This window comes from Elephantulus edwardii, unplaced genomic scaffold (assembly GCF_000299155.1).
Source record: "Elephantulus edwardii isolate Elephantulus edwardi_28Jun2011 unplaced genomic scaffold, EleEdw1.0 scaffold00021, whole genome shotgun sequence".
Taxonomy (NCBI): Eukaryota; Metazoa; Chordata; class Mammalia; order Macroscelidea; family Macroscelididae; genus Elephantulus; species Elephantulus edwardii.
Genome location: NW_006399771.1, coordinates 27,422,043 through 27,426,981, shown reverse-complemented (window position 1 = coordinate 27,426,981; position 4,939 = coordinate 27,422,043).

Below are 4,939 nucleotides of genomic sequence, written 5' to 3'. Positions count from 1 at the left end.
ATTGTAGCTGATGTTAGATGGATCTTGGCTGAAAGCAGGGAATATCAGAGGAATGTCTATCTGTGTTTTATTGACTATGCAAAGGCATTTGACTGCATGGATCATAACAAACTATGGCTGACTCTGAGAAGAATGGGAATCCCAGAACACTTGATCGTTCTAATTCGAAACTTATACTTGGACTAGGAGGCAGTCGTCAGAACAGAGCAAGGGAACACTGCATGGTTCAAAATTGGGAAGGGCGTATGCCAGGGGTACATCCTATCTCCATACCTTTTCAACCTATATGCAGAACAGATCATCTGCAAGGCTGGGCTCTATGAGGAGAAATGTGGGGTCAAGTTTGGTGGACGATTCATCAACACTCTGCGTTATGCGGATGACACAACCCTGCTTGCTGAAACTGAAGAGGACCTGAAGTGCCTGCAGAGTGTCAAGTACTACAGCGTTCAAGATGGATTGAAGCTCTATGTGAAGAACACAAAGATTCTCACCACTGGACCAATTGGCAGCATCAGGATGGATGGTGAAGAGATTGAGATTGTTCACAGCTTTAGTTTGCTTGGCTCCATAGTCAACAGTCTTGGCACCAGCAGCCAGGAAATTAAAAGGCGTATTGCGATGGGATAGTCTGCCATTAGGGACCTCTCCAAAGTGCTGAAGAGTAATGGTGCCTCTTTGGAGACTAAGGTGCGTCTGATACAGGCCATGGTCTTCACAATCAACTGTTACACATCACAGATTTGGACAATGAGCAAGGAGGATAGAAGGAGAATTAATGCCTTTGAGCTTTTGTGCTGGAGAAGAGAATTGAGAATATCATGGACTGCTAGGAAAACAAACAGATTTGTCCTGGAAAGGGTTAAACCGGGTGGCTCCTTGGAGACAAGGATTCTGAGGCTCCGTCTAACATACTTTGGACATGTTGTGAGGAGATACTGGTCCTTAGAGAGGGACATCATGCTTGGGAGGGTGGAGGCACAGCGCAGGAGAGGAAGGCCCTCTATGAGGTGGATTTATTCAGTGATTGGGATAATTGGGATGTGAGTGTCAGAGACAGTGCTATTGGCACAGGACAGAGCGGAGTTTAGGGCTCTTTTACATAGGGTGGCTATGAGTCGCAAGCGACTCGACGGTACATAACAACAACAACAACAACAACATGTGCAGAACGGATCATCCAGGAGGCTGTTCTCTATGAGGAGGAATGTGACATCAGGACTGGAAGAAGATTCCTCAACCTACATTATGGAAATGACACAACATTGTTTGCTGAATCTGAAGAGGACCTGAAGTGCTTGGTGTAGAAGGTCAAGGACTTTAGTCTTCAATATGGATTGAAGCTCAACATCAAGAAGTCAAAGATTCTCACCACTGGGCTGATTGGCTGCGTCATGATAGATGGTGAAAAAATTGATATTGTCAACAGCTTTAGTTTGCTTGTCCCCTCAATCAACATTCTTGGTACCAGCAACCAGGAAATGAAAAGATGAATTGCATTGGGAAAGTCGGCTGACAGGGACTACTCTAGAGTACTGAAGAGCTACAATGTCAGTCTGAAGACTAAAGTGCACCTCATCCAGGCCATAGTTTTTGCAATCACTTTCAATGTATTAGAAAACTGGACAATGACTAGGGATGAAAGGAAGAGAATTGATGCCTTTGAGTTTGGTACTGGAGAAGAGTATTGAATATACCATGGACTACTAGAAGAACAAACAAGTTCATCCTGGAGAGGGTGAAATCAGGCTGCTCCTTGAAGACAAGGATTTCTGAAGCTTTGCCTGACATACTTTGAGCATGTTACAAGGAGGTACCAGTCCTTGGAGAGGGACATCATGCTTGGAAGGATGGAGGGACAATTCAAGAGAGGAAGACCATGGATGAGATGGATTGATTATGTGGCTGGAGTAAAGGGGTAGGTATGCCAGAGACACTGAGGTTGGCACAGGATAGAGAAGGGTTCATGGCTGTTGTACATAGGGTCGCTCTGAGTAACAAGCGATTCAACAGCACGTAACAATAATATCATCTGCGAAGTGTTTGGGATATGAGTACATACGAAATACTTTGGAGAGGTTTCTTTATATGTAGAACTAAGAGCTGAAGCTTAGAACTACGGGTGTTGATTTAGAGGTTTTGGAAAACTGATAAATGGTTTTTATGTCCTTTTCTGTTGAAATTGAGTCCTAGGTGTATTGGCAAGATTTGTAATTTAGACTTTATAATCCAAGAACTCGGAAAGGTTAGTTCAATCTCATAGGCGTGTATACCAACAGAACCGCACTTGATCCTGCGCTGTCCTCACAAGCAGCTCATTGTTGCAGTCACCATGTCAGTCTATCTCTTTACTGGCTGCCTTCCTCTTTGCTGACCCTACACTTTTCCAAGCAGGATGTAGTTTTCTAAGGGCTAGTCCCTCCTGATAAAATGTTTGCAGAATCAGAGATGAAATATCACCATTCTTGTGTCACTATTCAAAAATACATTGTCAAAGAATCTCAATGTTTGTGGTAGAGCTAAAATAAAAAAGGAGTCCTGGGCAAAGCACTTAGATTTAAAAAGAAGCAGCAACTATATGTTTAATAAGTTGGGTGCTGTCCCTAGCCTCCTAACATTAACGTCAGCTTAGAGATTTGTTGACGGGACAGTGGTGGTGTATTAATATTCTGTGCTGCTATCCAGAAGGTGAGCTGTTCAAGTATACTGGATACTCTACACAGAAACCATGAGCTGGACTTGATTGATGGCACTGGTTTGGTTAGTTTGTGTAGAGTGACAGTTCCTTCAAATTAATATAATTCCATCAACTGCACGGTGGTGCGGGGTAGGATAAATTTTATATGTTCAAGAAATTAATAATGGAAGTGTCTAGCTTCCTCATATTTGTGTGCAGAATTCTAAATGTCTCCTATGCTACAATTTGCTAATGTTCTCTCTAGATTCCCTACCATATCTCTGTTCCTTTAAAATTGATTGGGGCCTGTCAGAGGCTACCTTAGGGCTGTTCATTATTCCACCCCCACCATGGACCTTCTCCTGTAGCAGACCATAGGGAATCTTTGAAGAAAAACCTCAAAGTTTCTGCCCTCAAGTGGAAACAGACTTATAGCTCCATTGGGTGTCAAAGGCTTCCAATTGTGTGGGAGGAGATTGCTCATTTTCTTTCAAGGAACAGCTGATCGAGTCTAACCTCTGAAGCAAACTTTGAGTTAGGAGTACAGCTACCTATGGACTGGACTGCCAGTGCTCCACCTGAACACAGAAGTAGAGAACTGCAGCTATCCACCACTATTTTTTTGGCTGAATATTGCAAACTGAGTTGAAGAATGTAGAAGTGTCCAAAAGCTTAGTTTCTGATAGAAATTTCCTTATTCGGTTTTGTTTTCTGGTTGCTTTGCCATTAAAAATGCTATCTACTATTGTGTAATAGAATTAATTCCATTTTTTAAAATTGGCTATTCAAAGCAAATGATTACATTTTATTGACTCAATTTATATGTCATTTTAATTTACATTGTCACAAGGAAATGCTACAAGAAACCTCTGCACATGTGTGGCTAAGCATCTCAACTGAGAATTAAATGGAATAGAGAGACTGGGTGGGAAAAGACAATGCATAAAATAACCTTGAGTTATAGGCTTAGGCTTTCACATGTACTTATATTGGACATTCATGTCCTTGAAAACGGACATGTAGTAAGACAAATGAGAAATAATTGACACTTGTTACTTGCCTTGAGTCAAACCAATTTATAGCCTCCAATGGGTTTTCAGAGACTGTAAATCGCTCAGGAGATTAACCCATCTTTCTCCCACGGAGCACTTGGTGGATTTGAATTGCCTGCCTTTGGGAGAGCAACACAGCTCCTTATTACTAGGCCACCAGAGTCTCATTTATTTGAGTATTGTCAGTCACATTCTGGTGTTGCTGTGAACTCAGTGATCAGCCCTGAAAATCTGTTTTCTGCCTTTATTGGGCTAATGGTGATCTTAAAGCACCATCACATCTGAAAAGACATGATTTTTTTTTGAGAGAGAGCATAATATGTATGGTCAAAACATGATAATTTTGTGAAAGAAAAGTTTGGTTATTGAACTTTTGGGAGTAGAACATCCTAAGTTTTGAGAAGAGCTTTAGACTTAGACTGGGAGAGAAGTGTCTTGTGAGCCTGTGTGGACCATTTGCACACACTTATCTTTGATGGACCTAGTGGATCAGGAGTTGCACTGCCAGCCAAAGACGGTTGGTGTGAATCCATTAGCTGCTCTGAGGGAGAAAGGTGGGTACTCTCTTCTCATGTGATTTACAGACTCTGAAAACCTGCTGGACAGGTTCAGCTATGCGTCAGTTCCAACTGAACTGCAGTGAGAGTAAGTGATCCACGATGTAGGGCAGTTTTCTATATTTTCAGCTTATGCTGTTGCTTAGATGTGTGTTATGATAGCTTAATTCAGACGTTAGGATTTTAACGGTAACATTTAGAAATAGCCTGGGATAGAAACACTATTTCTGTTAACTTGATTTGGGAAGTATTTTTAAGATGAACATGTGACTAGTATACCCTTCCTACCAACAAATCTTACTGTTTGGAGACATTTTAGCAAAAGACTTCTAATTATAACGAGAGAACTTTTTGTAGCTTATGGTATTTAATCTCCCATTTTATAGATGCAAACACGTTTAGTTTTAACTCAATTGTAAGCTTTTGTAGCCTTTTCTCCCTCACTATGCTGAATGTGTTCAGTTTCAAAATGAAATAACAAATAGCTTAAAAACATGAATGCCATTATGAATATTTAAACCTGAAGGCTTAAAATATTGTTTTGTCTATAATCCGACATCCATACGCTTACAAGGAAGTCCAGTAAATACCACTATCATTCAGATATATGCACCAACAACCAGAGCCAAAGAAGAAGAAATAGATGATTTCTA